The 16,998-nt window shown below is 44.0% G+C and overlaps 1 protein-coding gene across 6 annotated transcripts in view; it reads left to right on the top strand.

Moving 5' to 3' along the window:
• The window catches only part of Pak1 (p21 (RAC1) activated kinase 1), a 146,428-nt gene that overhangs the window by 53,728 nt on the left and 75,702 nt on the right, over nt 1-16,998 (top strand). For 2 of the 6 annotated variants that reach the window (XM_045145606.1, XM_045145607.1), the window contains exon 1: nt 3,957-4,122. The exons of the other annotated variants lie outside the window; for them this stretch is intronic. The gene's annotated coding sequence lies outside the window, so the exon portion shown is untranslated. Of the gene's footprint in view, nt 1-3,956; nt 4,123-16,998 lie in introns of those variants that run through there. 6 annotated transcript variants of the gene reach the window in all.

Consider the following 16,998-nt stretch of genomic DNA (forward strand, 5'->3'; position numbering starts at 1 on the left):
TTGTGCACCTGGCTTCCATGGGTACTGGGGAATCGAACCTGGGTCCTTAGGCTTGGCAGGCAAGTACCTTAACCATTTAGCCATCTCTGTAGCCCAAGTGTTTTATTTTTATAACTGCAAGCTAAAATAGAAGGTATCTAAATTTGATCTTTCCTCACTGTGTGATAGATGCACTTGTGTTCAGGTTGATCCTACTTAGTTTATTTAGTTGTCTAGTGGAACATTACCATTTTTTTGAGACTGGGTCTCATGTAACCCAGGCAGGCCTTTGATTTTGCTATGAGGATGGCATTTAACTCCTGATCCTCTCTTGCCTTTACCTCTCAATTGGTAGGATGACAGGCATGTGTCACCATGCCTGACTTACTTTTTAGGCTTATACACACCAGCCTTCCCTATTCGTGGTGTTTCTGGGAGACACAGTTAATTTCTTGGTCATCTTTAATTCCTAAAACTTAGTATATGCAAGGGAACATGATGAGGTTGGGTCTGATAATGCAGGCGTATAATCCCAGCTGCTGGGGAGCCTGAAGTAGAAGGATCCCAGCTCAAGGCCTGCTTGGGCTACAAAGTGAATTTAAGGCTATCCTGGGCAACTTAGTGAGACCCTGTGTCAAACAGCAAAAAGAAGCCTGGAGAGATAGATACACACACACACACACACACACACACACACACACACATATACACATACAAGCAGTGGTAGAGTACTTTACTCACACATGATGAATGCTTGATAAATTCAAGAACTTGCATACTTAATAGATTCTGAGGTGACCACAACTAGAAGGGGAAGCAAGCATGCTAGATTGATGGCAGAGAGTGCGCGGGAATCAAGGGGCTGAAGCTGACAATGTGAAATTTAGGAGGATGACTGAAGTTGTGCATTTTAAGTCTCAAAGAAATGCCATTATAAAGGTAAGCTGTAGGAGACTTAGCATGATGCTGTTCTTACAAAAATAGTGGTTTGGACTGCCTAAGCTCAGTGTTGGCCAAAGGCACTGCAGTGGTTAAAATCTAATGCAGCTTCTGAATTATTAGAAGTACTAAGCCCAAATTAAAGGAAATAATAGCACCAATGTGTTCTAAGAACCAGGTTGTATTTCAGAGTAAGCTCTCAGGGGGCCATGCAGGAAAATGGCTTCCCTAGTACCCCAATACTAAAAAGTATGCTGTGCAGTGTTCTCAGTGGTGCATTGAGACTGAAAAGTAGCTGAAACTTTTATAGCGATCCAGTGATTTTTATATCCAGTGACTGTAGCAAGAGAGGTGAGTATCTATGGCTTTGGGTATTTGCTTGCAATTTTGTTTGATACTGTCCCCTTTATTTATTTATTTATTGGGTTTTTGAGGTAGGGTCTCACTTTAGCTCAGGCTGACCTGGAATTCTCTATGGAGTCTCAGGGTGGCCTCGAACTCATGGTGATCCTCCTACCTCTGCCTCCCGAGTGCTGGGATTAAAGGCATGCGCCACCACACCCGGCCTGATACTGTCCCCTTTTAAACTATTTTCAGAGCAGTTATACGTTTGTTGAAAAAGTGAGCAAAACAGAACTCTTAGTTTCTTTTATTACCAGAGTTGGGATAGTACCATTGCGGAACCAGTATTGACACATGGCAGTTGAAATCCATAGTTTAAGTTTACTCATTGCGTTATGTAGATCTGCATGTTTCGATAAATGCATGATGTCTTATGTCCACCATACAAATATTTCCACTGAACTAAAAATGCCCTAGGGGTTGGGGAGATGGCACAGTGGATGAAGATTCTTTCATACAAAGCCTGCCAGCTCCAGTTCAATTCCCCAGCACCCAAGTAAAGCCAGATGCAAAATGGCACATGTATCTGGAGTTCATTTGCAGGGGCAATTTATATGCGCATACATACGCAAATCAATAAATGAAAAATTTAGAACTGCTCTATGCCTTACCTGCTGATCCATTAAACTCTTTCCTTCCACATTTTTTTTTTTTTTTTTTTTTACTGATGCTGTAGTCCTTCCTTTTGTACACTATCATTTATTTGGAATCACCTTTATAGAATGGATTCTTTTACTTAGCAGTATACATTAGGTTTTTCCATGCTGCTTTGCTCCTTAGTAGCTTATTCTCATTGCATGGACTTAACATAGTTATTTATTGCATACTTAATAGATTATTGTTATTTTTTTCAATGTAGGGTCTCAGTCTAGTGCAGGCTGACCTGGAATTCACTATGTAGTCTCAGGGGGGTCTCAAATTCACAGCAATCCTCTTACCTCTGCCTCCCAAGTTCTGGGAATTAAAGGCGTGCGCCACACCCTGCCCAGTTTTTCTTTAATGTAGGAATTCCCAGTCTCTTCTACCAAATAACAAACATTCAGGGCCTGGGAAGAGTGAATAATACTTAACAAAAGAGCTGGGATCTTTCTTTCCTCATGATGCTTTTCTTGTACAGTTAAACTAATTTGGGCACATTGAGTGGACTTACAGATATCTGCCAGGAAAGATGAGAAACCTCATACAAATCAGGTTTAATATTGGTTACTTAATTCTTTGCCAAGCAGTAAGGAGAAGGGATCCTGCAGTTAGAACAAAGATTATTGTGTGAGTTACCTTGTTGTGGATGGGACAAAAGACTTGACCAAGAGTTTAAGAAAGGAAGGGCAGGCTTATTTCCACTTTGAGCTCCAGGTTTTAGTCTATCATGGCAGAGAAGGGTGGGGGGTGGCAAGAGCTTGAAGCAGAGCTGGTCACAGTGAGGAAGCAGAGAGCAAGAAACGTAGTCCAGAAATGGTGCAGCCCACAACTATGGTGGGTCTTCCCACCACAATTAACTTAGTCTAGATGATTCTTCACTTAGTCTAGTTAACTTAATCTAGTTAATTCTTTACAGGTGATTCTGTCAAGTAGACAAGCAGTATAAATCATCACAATACCTAACACTGACCTGTTGCAAACACAGCAGAGAAATAGGGAAGTAAACATAAATGCATAGACTTGGGAATCAGATCATGGTGTGAACTAAGTCGTATTTTCTCTTATTCTGCTGCTGCTGCTGATTCCAAGCGGTGTCTTCAGAATTTGTGATTGCTTTTCATGTTATTTTACACATGAGTCTAAATCATTGCTGTGTTTTGCTGCCTGTAGCTCTAAAAAGACGAGCTTTTTTTCTTATCCAGCCTCTCTATTGACTGGAAGTTAGATCTTGTTCTGTTTAAAAATCTTTCAAAGTCTTCCATTGCTAAAACTCAGAGCAAGATCCAAACTCCCAGTGATAAAATGGAAGAGATAATCTGCTTAACTGGACTGCTGCCTCAGTGGTAAGGCTGGGTAAGAGAGGTCAGTGATGAGCTGTACTGCTTCCGGGGGAGCATTTGGAAATATGTGAAGGTGCATTTTTATTTCTGGTTTTGAGAGGCACCCTTTACAGAGTCTGATCCATAGTTGGTCAGAGTTCTGTTGCCCAGATCACTTTCGGTGCTTAAGAAATTCTGAATGAGATCAGATTCTCCTTGGACCTCAGTTTTAGTGTGGTGCCCACTTTGTAAGGCTCCGAGGCAGGCTTATAAAGTCCCCAGGCCAGGCACCGTAAGTGCTCTTACCTTTCTTTGCTTTGGGGAGATGGTGCTGTAAGGGCTGCCTAGCTCTTCTCATGGTGAGATGCATTTGGGACAGAATCCTGAGTCTGAAGTGAGGAGGTATAGAAAAGACCCTCCATCCCAGCAGCAGATCCAAGTCACAGGGGAGCTCTGAGCTCTGCTTGTCTTCTTGACCGTCAGCCCTCCCCAAAGCCATCTCTTGCTGGAGATGGAGAGGTGAGAACCTCAGAGATGGTGGGAACCTGGCTGCCGCCGCTCCCCTAGCTCCTCTTTGCTGAAAGAAGCCAAGCCGGGCTTGCTCCCGCCTCCTTCCCTCCCTCCTTCCCTCCCTCCTTCCCCGCCCCTTCGCCTTCTCCCGCCCGCAGAGGAGAGCGTGCTGCGCCGGGGGAGCTGGGCGGCTGCGCCGAGGGAGCCTGGCCCAGGCGAATCCAGCAAGTCAGGCTGGTGGAATCAAGGCTTTGTCCCGTCGCTGGGTGGGGAGAGGTGCGGCTCTGCGACAGACCCCACCGCCCGAGATGCCGGGGCCAGTGCCCCCTGCCAGGTAATGCCGGCTCTGCCCAGCTGAGCTTGTGGTCTGCAGGGTCTGGTCTCCACTGGCTTCTGGTGGGGTTACTTTCCACTTACCTCAGGGGACCTGCAGTGACCAGAGGGGTGGAGGAGTAGAATCTTGGGGTGAAACCACTCAGGAATAGGCCTGTGCTGGAATCAGAGCTGGCCAGGGAAGGTTCTGAAGGGGAAGCTGGGTTTTTGGGGAACTGCTGTGCTCAGAGGCCCCACTCCTTTGTAAGCACCCTTGGGCTGGATGGCCAGAGGGATGCTTTCCTTTGCCTTGGCTTGGCCGCGGGCTCTGAGGGACCGTGGTGGTTGTTCTCTGCTAGGAGATGGAGTGAACTGGATAATAGATCCGGGGTGGGGGTGTGTGTGTGTTTGTGGGGGGTAAGGTTTAGCCCTGTCCAGTCGGCCTCTCCGGGCCTCAGCAGGGAAAGGCTTGGCATTCTGTTTGTAACTGCCCCCTGGACCGTTGAGTTTCTTCAGACAGGTGAGCTGGATGGAGCTGAAACTGACGTGAGCTTGGAGCGCATACTCAGGCAGCCTGCCTGTCAGCCAGCCTTGTTCCGTACAGCATCTTGCTGGTTTGTTTAGAACCAGTGACTTTGGGGCAAGACGAAGTCTGGAGATGCTGGTGGCTGTTTTCGGGCCGAGTGCGGGCACGCTGAGTGTGGGGAGAGGGAGTGGAGGAGCAGCAGGTCACAGTGTGTTAACAGCTTCCTCTGAGCTGGCCAGTTCTCTGAGACTTACACAAGTGCTCTAGACGAGGCTGCCGAGTGTCTCTGCTCTTGCTCAGCTCAGTAAATGACAGACCTTGGGGCTGCGTAATGGCTTAATCACTGTAATTCCTTCCTTTCCTGTCTGGTACTAAGAAACTCATGTCAGGCCTCATACTCACCTACCTTGAAGATACTGGACCTTCTGTCTCCTCTCAGTGTTTTCATGATTCTCTCCCTTCTTCCTTTTATTTCTTCCTCCTCCGTTCATTTTTTTCCCCCAAGGTAGGGTCTCACTCTGGTCCAGGCTGACCTGGAATTCACCAAGTCCTCCCAGGGTGGCCTCGAACTCATCGTGATCCTCCTCCCTCTGCCTCCCGAGTGCCGGGATGAAAGGCGTGCGCCACCACGCCCGGCTTCCTGTTCGCTTTTTCCTGTCCTGCTCTCCTCGCCACCTGTTTCCCCACCTCACCATCTTCCCCTCTTGCTATACTCATGTTTCCCTTTTTATCTCCTCCCTCATAACCAGCTTTTCCCTCCCTCCCTTGGGTCTTCCTCTGTTCTCTTCTCTCTTACAATTTTAGGTTACTTCTTCGCAGTGTTAGCAGGTAAGGTCCAAACATCCTGTTTCCTATTTAACTAGCTTTCTTTTCACCTCAATTTCATCTTCCCGAAGTGCCAGTCTCTCTTCTTACTCTCACCATGCTTTGCCTGGGGGCCTGCCAAGAGCAAATGTTCCACTGCTATAGTCTGAAAAGTCTAAAAGCCTAAGGATGCCAGTGACTAGTCCAAATTTGAATTTCAATTTTTCTTCTTCTTCTTCTTCTTTTTTTTTTTTTTTGTGTGTGTGTGTTTGAGGTAGGCTTTTGCTCTAGCCAGGCTGACCTGGAATTCATTCTATAGTCTCAGGATGGCCTTGAATTCATAGCTATCCTCCTACCTCAGCCTCCCAAATGCTGGAATTAAAGGTGTGAGCCACCACACCCAGCTCTTTTATAAAAATTAATTAATTAATTAATTAGAGACAGAATGGATGCACCAGGGTCTCTAGCCACTGTAAAGGAACTCCAGAAACATGTGCCACCACGTGCATCAGGCTTTGTGTGGGTACTGGGGAATCAAACCTGGTTCTATAGGCATCACAAGCAAGTGCCTTAAACACTAAGCCATCTCTCCAGCCCTGAATTTCAATTTTTTATTTTTGGCTTTTGGAGTTAGGGTCTCGCTCTAGCCCAGGCTGACCTGGAATTCACTATGTAGTCTCAGGGTGGCTGTGAACTCACAGCAATCCTCCTACCTCTGTCTCCTGAGTGCGAGGATTAAAAGCATGTGCTATCACACCTGGTGAATTTCACTTCTTTTTTTTTTTTAATTTTTTTTTTATTTATTTATTTGAGAGTGACAGACACAGAGAGAAAGACAGGTAGAGGGAGAGAGAGAGAATGGGCGTGCCAGGCCTTCCAGCCTCTGCAAACAAACTCCAGATGCGTGCGCCCCCTTGTGCATCTGGCTAACGTGGGACCTGGGGAACCGAGCCTCGAACCGGGGTCCTTAGGCTTCACAGGCAAGCGCTTAACCGCTAAGCCATCTCTCCAGCCCGAATTTCACTTCTTAATGAAGAAAAGAACAGGAGAGGATAGAGAAACCTGTTAGAATTGATAATTGAGCTCCATGCTCAAAATAGAGCCCAACAAGAGTACAAGAGTACTTCACTTAAGTTCAAAGAGATACTAGGCAGCAAGTATAAATAATATTGTTAGTGACTCCTTGTGATATAGCCAAACAAACAAATGCTTGAATGAATAAATTAATTAAAAGAGGAGGAAGGTATTAAAAAATCCATCAGGAATGGCCAGAAGGGACCAGCCTGCTGTCTCCCCTGCCAGTGCTGAGGCCTTCTGTGGGCCAGATACTCATGCCAGCGCAGCCCGCCTCTCCCCTCCCACCCTAACTCGCCAGGTCTTGGGGGCAGGGGTGCTCTGACCCTTCTGGCCACACACTCGCCCCTGCCCAGGTCTGGTACTGAGAGCACAGCTCCCCTCCGTGTCCAACAATCTCCAAAACTGAAATGTATATTTTTGCTAGGAGCCCCAGCTTCCTGTGTTTTTAATATAAATAGTGTATACAGACTGACAGAACTTTAAATAAATGGGAATTAAGTAAAAAAAAAAAAAATCCATCAGGGCTGGAGAGATTGCATAGCAGTTAAGGGGCTTGCTTGCCAAACCAAAACCTCAGGTTTGATTTCCCAAGAACCACGTAAGCCAGATGCACAAAGTGGCTCATGCATCTGGTGTTCTTTTGCAGTGACCAAAGGCCCTAGCGTGCCATTCTCTCTTATCTGTTTCTCTTTGTCTCAAATAAATAAATAAATTTTAAAAAATGATAACATTCATTTCATTCTATTTACTGTTTGCCTGATTTTTACTTTAAGTTTTATATATAAAAATGAAAGTTATTTGTACTTATCTTGAAGTGTTATGATAAAGTTTAAAAGTTATTTTATTGAAAACAAAAATTATATAGCAGATTCTTAAAAAGCTTTTTTCATGTGTCATGTGTGTTGCATGTATGTATATTCATATGTATGGTGTGTGTGTGTGTGTGTGCGTGCGTGCGTGTGTGTGTGTGTAGGCTTCATCTGTCATCCTCAAGAATGCTGACCACCTCCACTGAGACAATATCTTTCATTTCCCTGGGGCTCACCAACGAGGCTAGACTAGCTGGCCAACAATTGGTAATTTTGACAAGAATTCTTTGGTGAAATGGCATAAATGTCACTAGGCACAGAGGGGAAAGCAGCCGAAATAGTTTAAACAGTTCTTTTGCGAAGCACTGCTTATGAAGGAGGAGGCTGGTGTTGGGGAGAAGGTGAGGGGGCGTGCTTGCGTGTACTTATCCACTCCGTTATTTCTTGGGTCTGGCAAAGATTTACATAGGACCTTTAATTCTCCCTTTTTCTTCAAGCTATCTCAATTTCTAAACCTTTCAACTCTACATTTAAAATACATTTACCTTTGGGAAAAAAATACATTTACCTTTGAACTATACACTTGCTGCCAGTCATCTGAGCCATCAATTCTCACTTGGATTATTATAATTTCTTTTTAAAAATATTTTATTTATTTATTTGAGACACACACACACACAGACACACACACTCAGAATATGAATGTGTGTGCCAGGGCCTGTCGCCACTGCAAACAAACTCCGGACGCATGTGACACCTTGTACACCTGGTTTATGTGGGTGCTGGGGAATTGAACCTGGGTCCTTAGGCTTAGCAGGCAAGTGCCTTACCTACTAAGCCATCTCTCTAGCCTCTATTATAACTTCTTAATGGCTTCTCTCTTTTCTCCCTTGTATCCTGTTCCATTCTATAGCTGGTATGGTCTAAAATGCAAATATGATCACTGCTGAAAATGCTTCCTTCATGTGGTACAAAATTCAGACTTCTTATTGAGATTTATAAGGCCCTGCTCAATCAGACCTCTGGCTGGATCTCTGATCTCAATCTCACTCTCCTTTGGTGGTGGCAGGGATCAAACCCAGGGCTTTGAGAGCATTCTAGGTAACTACTACCATGGGCTGGGTTGCCCTAATCCTTTACCTCCAGTCTCTTGGCACATTTTTCCTTGTTAATTAAACTTTAGCCTTAGAGTTTTTTATGATTCTAGATGTCCAGTATATTTTCATGTACAGCCTTTATACTCTTCTATCTTCCAGACACTATTAAGATTCATTACCTCATTTTATTTGTCTTAAGTAAATCCTGTGCTGATAAGCCCTGCTCCTCTGCTTACACATGCACATACAATACACATACATATACTTGACACTGTTACGTCGAATTGCTGATTGCTTTGTCTCCATGAGCACAGGAACTTTGCTCATCCAACTAGATTACTACTTTTACATTGCGGATTCATAGTAAATTATTTGTTGAGTGAAAGAGTATATCAAATAATGAGGAAGTGCTTGATACCACAGAAATATCACTCTGGGGGAGAAGGCTTGCAAGTGAAGACTTCAGGGAAAAAAGCACATGGTTTTGAGGAAACGAATAGTACCTCCTCCATTATAACCGGAAAAAGGGAAATGTGGTTGTAGGTGTAAGAGGCACATGGGTTTGAGGGGTGAGAGGATGCGTTTTCCTGCAAAGATTTCCGGTTGGGTTTTTTGTTTTTTTTTTTTTTCAAGGTAGGGTCTTGTTCTAGCCCAGGCTGACCTTGTATTCACTATGTAGTCTTAGGCTCTCAAACTCAGAGCAGTCTTCCTCCTGCTGCCTCCCCATTGCTGGAATTAAAGGTGTGTGCCACCACACGCAGCTAGATTTCTACTTTCTTGTGGGAAGTAAGCTCATCAGCTCAGGGAGAAGGGTGAGTGGGAAAGTCATCGGGTCAGGTAGGAAAACAATTATAATTTTCAAGTGACAGCAGTTAGCCAGGTTTTTATAATTGCTGCTTCAGTGCAGAAATGATCGGAAGAAAGTTGAGTTCAGGACTGTTCCATTCCCCAGTACCTGTGTAAAGCCAGATGCACAAACTGGCACATCCAACTGGAGTTTGCAGCTGCTAGAGGCCCTAGCATGTCCATTCTCCCCCTCTCCTTTCTCTCTCTCTCTGTCTGTCTGTCTCTCTTTCCGGAGGAGAGGAGGAACAAAAGTTTTAGGTGATCATGGACTACAAGTGCACCCCTGGGGTGCTGGTTGGCTTAGAGTGGATTATCTTTCAGAGGAGGGATAGTGGTCCATTTTTATGCTGTTGGCTATTCAAGGGAAGCTGCTTCTGTGAGGCAGCATGTGGCATACGTGAGGGATCCTAGGGTGTGTTCCAGCATTGGCTGGAGTGTCAAGCATCTAGGAGACAGGAGAAGAAACTCCAGGATGCTTTTGTGATTCATTTTGGCTTCCACTATAAGGGCTTCAGGTTTTCTTAGTGCAGTTCATCCACTGTTTGGTCTGCAGGTTTGAAACTTAATTGCTTTTTTATTTTTTTTTTATTAAAAAAATTCTTTTTAGACAGGGTCTCACTCTGTTGCCCAGTCTGGTCCTGAATTCCTGGGCTCGTGATCTCTTTGCCTCAGTAGCTGGGACTACAGGAGCATGCTGCCATGCTTGGCTTACATTTGAATTTTTGCCTTCACTATTGGGAATGATTCAACTGGGATTACTGGTCTAGAATTTCCCACGATGGTAGAGAGAAGATTATGAGTCTTGTAAGTACTGAAATTTCGACAAGCAACTTTAGTTAATAGTCTACAGAGGTGTCAGGAGTGGGGGGGGGGGGAGAGAGAGAGAGAGAGAGAGAGAGAGAGAGAGAGAACATGCACACGCACAGGGCAAGCCTGGGTGAACTTCTGTCTTTCACTCCAGATTTCTGCCCTTTCCACCTCTCATATTGCTCTAATTTTAGGAAGCCTCTCAGTATAGTTCTTTGTTCATCTGTCTCAAATTATAATTACTGTCTAAAGAGTGCTTTTAAGAAAATCAAAACAATTAGAGACTAGTCATGTCTATCAATATTTCATTTAGTGAGCTTAGGTAAATTATATGCCCTGTTGGGTTTCAGGCTTCCATAAAATAAGGGTTTGGAACTGGCTGGCCTCAGGATCCTTCCAGCTTCCTTCCGTGCTCCTTTCTGCCGAGCCAGGCTGCCCTGGATCGCGCACTCCTGTTACTTCCACAGACCGCACTCGGTGGATACCGTGCCTGTGCCGTGTGTCTGGAGGATATGGAGCTTAATCTGAGTCAGTTTTGTGCCTCGAGTCATTCCTGGTCTAGTCAGCAAAATATGCATGGATTATACCTGATCAGAAGAAATCTGGAAATCGCTGCATAGGAGTATGGATAAGATGCTGTTAAATCTGGGGGGATAGCAAGGAAGGGGCGTTAGCGAAGATTTCTTAGAGGGAGTGAGTTAAGTTGGACCTTGAAGAATGAGTAGGAGCTTGTTAAGCAGACAAATCGGGACATTTTAGGCAACTAGAACAGTGTCGGCAAAGGCAGGAGCACAGAGGCACTCTAAGGACCGCCGGTAAAGTCGAAGTAAAGATGGGAAGGAGGAGATACTGGACAGCTGTTTTGTGCAGATAGCATTCTGCATGCTTTTTAAAACCACTCTTACGCTTTTTTGATTCCCGTGATACCCCCATAAAGTAGGTAGAATTATTTATATTTTACATAAGCGCCGACAGAGGACCAGAAATTAAAGTAGCTTTCATAACAGCTCGGAAGCCGCCTCCAGTTTTCCTCCCTGCTGTCCTAGCAGTGAGTGAGTGGACTTCTTGTTGCTCTCCTGGAGCCAGTGGCTGGAGGCTGCGTAGTGGGAGTGTCTTTGACGCATTAGAAGGACGTCCCTCAGCGAATTCAAGGCTGCAGCATTCCAGTCCCTTGCCAGAGCAAACCTCTTGGCACAAGTTAATTGAAGATCAAATTCTCATAACCAGGCGTCAAGGGCATACAGTACTCCCCAGCCCTGAGATTTGGCTATGCCAGTTGCAGCTGCTCTGGGTTGTTTAAAGTAAGAAATGTGATTAGTGTGTGGAATGGACTTGACTTCATCTTCCTGTCCCTCTTTTATTTTATTGACTTAATATGTTTTAGTCTACTCACAGTTACTATTTTCCTTCTTCTTTCTTTCTTTCTTTTTATTTTTATTCGGCGCAAGGGATCAAACTAAGGTTTTGTGCATGCTAGGCGAGTGGTCAACACTGAACTATATACCACTACCCCTCTTTTATTTTGAATGATGATCTAAGGGGTTATCTGGAAAGTGCATTACAAGTTATGCAGTCTAGAGGCAACAGTGAAATGTGGCACAGGGATTCTGTTGTCACACAAACATTTTTCCAGGCCCCTGCCTCTTCTGCCTACTGTGTCTGTTGTGATGTGACTGGTAACATCTTGAAATTTTGATTCTTTGGACTTACTCACTGTTTCATTCCCAGCGTCTTGCATAGGAGAAGAGTAGATGGTAAATATTTGCTTTAATGAATGAGAAAAAAAGATACCAAATAGATTTCCCAAGGTTTTTTTTTCTTCAATAAACTCTAAAGTTCATCTAGTATTAATGATGATTGGTATGTCCAATCCAAATGCTAGTTGAAAATTTAGATGTGAAGGTAATTAGTCCAGGGATTTCTCTAGGAAAACTGTCTTTTTAGACTTTTAGTGACTACGAGACAAAGTTTAGAGGACTGTCCTAAACCTCCAAGAAGACCTATGCTGTGTGCTCAAGGCACCCCAGAGGTCCCCCCCCTCCCGTGCAGGTGCATAGCAGCTGGACTTTTCCTCTAGGCAGCACCTCTTTTCTCTCATTGTCATCGTACCACATCCTTGTTTTTTGAAAATTATTAATTAATTAATTAATTGTGAGAAAGAGGCAGAGAGAGGGAGGAAGAGAGTGAGAGAGAGAGAGTGGGCGCACCAGGGCCTCCATCCACTGCAAAGGAACTCTGACGCGTGCGCCCCTTTGTGCGTCTGGCTTATGTGGATCCTGGGGAATCAAACCCCGCTCCTTTCTTTGTAGGCAGGTGCCTTAACTGCTAAGCCATTTCTCCAGCCACTCCCCACATTCTTTTTTTTTTAATCAATCAACAGTGTCATTTTTTGCTTTTTAAAATATTTTATTTTTATTTATTTATTTATTTGACAGAGAGAGAGAGAGAGAGAGAGAGAATGGGTACGCCAGGGCCTCCAGCCATTGCAGACGAACTCCAGACATATGCACCCCCTTGTGCATCTGGCTAACCTGGGTCCTGGGGAATTGAACTTGGGTCCTTTGGCTTTGTAGGCAAACGCCTTAACTGCCAAGCCATCCCTCCAGCGCTCGTCTTTTATTTTTAACATGGGGACATTTATTGCCCAGCTCTAGAGCTACTTAGAGCCATTTTTTTCTGACTAGCTGCTATATGTGGGGCAGGACATAAAAGGCCCACAGTGATGTGCTGCGTCCTACTTTTCATTTTCTTCCTTTCGTTCTTTATGTTGCACTCTGCTGCTCTATACTCATTATTCTGTGGTTTAGGATGCATATTCCATAATCTTTCTCTATCAGAATTAATTAAGTTATGTTTTCTCTCTAATGCCTGGACTTATTCCAGACCAATTAAGTCCAGAGACTGTTGTTTTCTTCCCATCTGTATAATAGGACAATTTTCAAACATTGAAATAATTTTATCATCAATATTTATATGTTCGCCATTGTTGATTCTTCTACCATTTTGTTTTCATAGTTTTTAAAAACATTTTTAATTATTTGAGAGGCAGTCAAAAAGAGTATGGACACACCAGGGCGTCTTGTCACTGCACACAAACTACACACACACACACACACACACACACACACACACACACACACACTGGTTTGTGCATCTGACTTTATGCGGGTACTGGGGAATTGAACCATGGCTGTCAGGCTTTGCAAGCAAGCACCTTCATTTGCTCAACCGTCTCCCCAGCCCATTATTTATAGTCCCTGTATACGCCAGGGAAGTGTTCTGCTAATGAGCTACATCTCCAGCTTTATCCTACACGCGTTTATTACTATTTTAGAATTTACTTCTATTTATAAAAAACAGTTTACATTATAAGGAAATGACAATCCATCTTTCTTCCTGTGCCCCTTCCCCACATGCTGGGGATTATAACCAGGCCTTTGCACATGCTAGTCAGGTGCTTTACCACTAAGCTAAATCCCCAGTCCTAATGCATCTTTTGACAAAAACAAAACAAAACAAAACACATTTATTATTTGCAAGCACGGGAGAGAGAACGAGAATGGATGTATCAGGGCCTCTTTCCCTGCAAACAAACTCCAGACACATGTACCACTTTGTGCATAGGGCTTTACATGGGTACTGGGGAACTGAACCAGGAACAGCAAGCTTTGCAAGCAAGCACCTTTAACTGTGGCGCCTCTTCAACCCCCTACTGCATCTCTTACATCAAGAGGCCATGAATGATTGACCTACACCATCTAGGGTTATGTAAGTATATCCTGTGATGTTCATGCAACAACCAACACAGTTCTCAAAATTTATTTTCATCTCTAAACAATACATAACAGTCCTTTATAACATCCATTGTATACCATCTATTGGCATGTGTACTGTGTTATAACACATACTATGTCATCCATTGGTCATTTGTAATATATATATGAAAACAAAATGGTAGAAGAATATATATATGTAACATATATATACATATACATACATATATATATATATGTATATATATATATATATATATATATATATATATGTAAATTTGGGGGCTGGAGAGATGGCTCAGTGGTTATGGGCATTTGACCCACAAGCTTGAGAACCTGATTTGTTCTTTGTTCAACTCTCCAGCACCCACATAGATAGCTGGGCCTGGATATTCATACCCCAAAATCCCAGTCCTACGAGGAGCAGAGACTGTGGAAAATTGCTGGGGATTGTGAAAATTGCAGGTCCAGGTTCAGAGAGAGACTCTGTTGAGGGAAATTCACAGATCAGCTATAAAGGAAGACAGCCTGTGTTTTCCTCTGACCTCTGCGCGCGGTGTCTGCATACACCCACATCCCACACCACCTATATTCCACAAGCAAAAAATCGAACTTAAGTGAACTTCAACGTAAAGTTCATTACAATACGCTTCTGTCTGAGTGCTTTCACATTGGTATTCTGATAGCTCATGGGGTAAGAGTCCAAATTCTGATGGTCTACAGCTCGAGACCATTAGTTTGACTTGTTTTTTTTAATCTTCAAGTGGCTGCTCTGTGTGTTTGTGTCAGAATCTTGTTACATTGTCTAGGCTGGCCTGAGATTTTTCAGTCTTCTGCCTCCAATGTACAGGATTTGCAGGCATGTGCCATCATACTTGGCAGCTGGTACTCTTAATGCCACCTTTTTGGTGAAACTTCAGTTCAGTTTAGTTTTCAGTTTCTGTGTGTTTGAATGTTTGACTGTTCATGCTGTTACAGGGCTGTTGATTTTTGGCCTGGCACGGTGGTTTGCTAGCTCCTGCTTTTTTGCGGGGGTGGAGGGGCGGGTTTCAAGGTAGAGTCTCACTCTAGCCCAGGCTGACCTGGAATTCACTATGTAGTTTCAGGGTGGCCTTGAACTCATGGCGATCCTCCTACCTCTGCCTCCCGAGTGCCCAGCTAGATCCTACCTGTTCATAGTAAATTGTGAGAGCCTCTAGGCTTGGGTCACATCCTATTAGTTCTGTTTTTCTACCTATTTGTCACGTATTTTTCATTTCCTTGTGTTTGATCCCTACCTGAAATGAAAGTTTATTGCTTTGAGCTGTATTTGAAGAAAGAATCTACAAATGCATCAAAAGGTATATTTAACACGTCTTTAATAGCATACGCTGTGTTTGTGCTACATTTCAAAAAGTATTTATTTGAAGTTCAAGGAGGCTGCCAAGACTACATAGTGAATTCCAGGTGAGCCTGAGCTAGAGTGAGACTCTACCTCAAAATAACAAAAACAAACAAATAAACAAAAAAAAAAACACAAACAGAACATGAGGAGGTCAGAGGACAACTTCTGGGTTGGTCTGTGCCTGTCTTCTTCATTTGAAGGGTCTCACTCTGGATCCTTGTGCTCTCTTTTGCTGGTCTCACCTAGAGCTTATGTGAAACCCGCCTACTTCTGCCTCCCATCGCACCATTGCTGTGTGCGTGCGGGGTTACAGGAGCCTGCCGCAGCTCCTGGCTTTTTACATGGGGCCTGGGGGTTGAACTTAGGTACTCCAGCCTGGGTGGTGAATACTTTATTCACTGAGCCATTTCTCCAGCCCTGTGCTATATTTTCCCCATTAAAATATATTTAAAATTTTTTTTTGTTTATTTTTATTTATTTATTTGAGAGTGACAGACAGAGAGAGAAAGAGGCACAGAAAGAGAGAGAGAGAGAATGGGCGCACCAGGGCCTCCAGCCACTGCAAATGAACTCCAGACGCGTGCGCCCCCTTGTGCATCTGGCTAACGTGGGTCCTGGGGATTTGAGCCATGAACTGGGGTCTTTAGGCTTCACAGGCAAGTGCTTAACCACTAAGCCACCTCTCCAGCCCCCCATTAAAATATTTTATTAACAATTTCTGTACATATAGACAATGATCATAAGCCCTTCTACCACCCTCCCTTTCCCTCCTTCTTAAAACATGTTTTCACCAGATCCCTTCTTTTCAACTAGTCTCTCTTCTATTTTGTTTGTTTTGTTTTGTTTTTCGAGGTAGGGACTCTAGCCCAGGCTGACCTGGAATTCACTATGTAGTCTCAGGCTGGCATCGAACTCACGGCGATCCTCCTACCTCTGCCTCCTGAGTCCTGGGATTAAAGGCGTGTACCACCACGCCTGGCTTCTTTTCTATTTTGATGCCATCATTCCCCCCCACTCTTTATGAAGGTCTTGTGTAGGTAGCATTAGCCACTGTGAGATGAGTGCCACAGTCACTTTGTGTCTGGAAAATAGTATTGTGAAGCACTGCTTCCCTTCCATTGGCTGTTACATTCTTTTCACCATCTCTTTGGCAGTGGTCTTGGAGGGTATTGTAGAGATGTCTTGGTGCTGAGTTACTCTAGTGGTGAGCACCGTATTCTTTTGCCTCAGCTTCTGCATTGGTCCTTGAGCCTTGGCGGGTGTGACAGAGATGTCTTACTTGGTGCTAAGCACTGCCCTGCCACTTCTCAACATCTTTTTTTTTTTTTGTAAGCAGAGAGAGAGAGAGAGAGAGAGAGAGAGAGAGAAGAGAGACAGAGAGAATGGTTGTGCCAGGGCTTCTAGCCACTGCAAACAAACAGACTCCAGATGCATGTGCAACTGGCTTTATATGGGTACTGGGGACTCAAACTCAGGTCAGTAGGTTTTGCAGGCAAGCGCTTTATCCACTGAGCCATCTCTTCCCAACATCTTGATTAGTTTGTAGTCATCCTAGTGATTACCGTCATATTCTCTCCACCACCTATTTTTTGTTTTACATTGATCCCATTTTGATTTTAAATTTTGATTTATCCTGGCCTTTTGGAGTAAATTTTGATTTATTATTATTATTATTATTTACTGGGGGGGAGGGAGAGAATTGGTGCACCAGGGCCTCCAGCCACTGCAGTTAACTCCAGATGCATGCACCTCCTTGTGAGCATGTGTGACCTTAT

The sequence above is a fragment of the Jaculus jaculus genome, chromosome 3 (genome assembly GCF_020740685.1).
Source record: "Jaculus jaculus isolate mJacJac1 chromosome 3, mJacJac1.mat.Y.cur, whole genome shotgun sequence".
Classification (NCBI taxonomy): Eukaryota; Metazoa; Chordata; class Mammalia; order Rodentia; family Dipodidae; genus Jaculus; species Jaculus jaculus.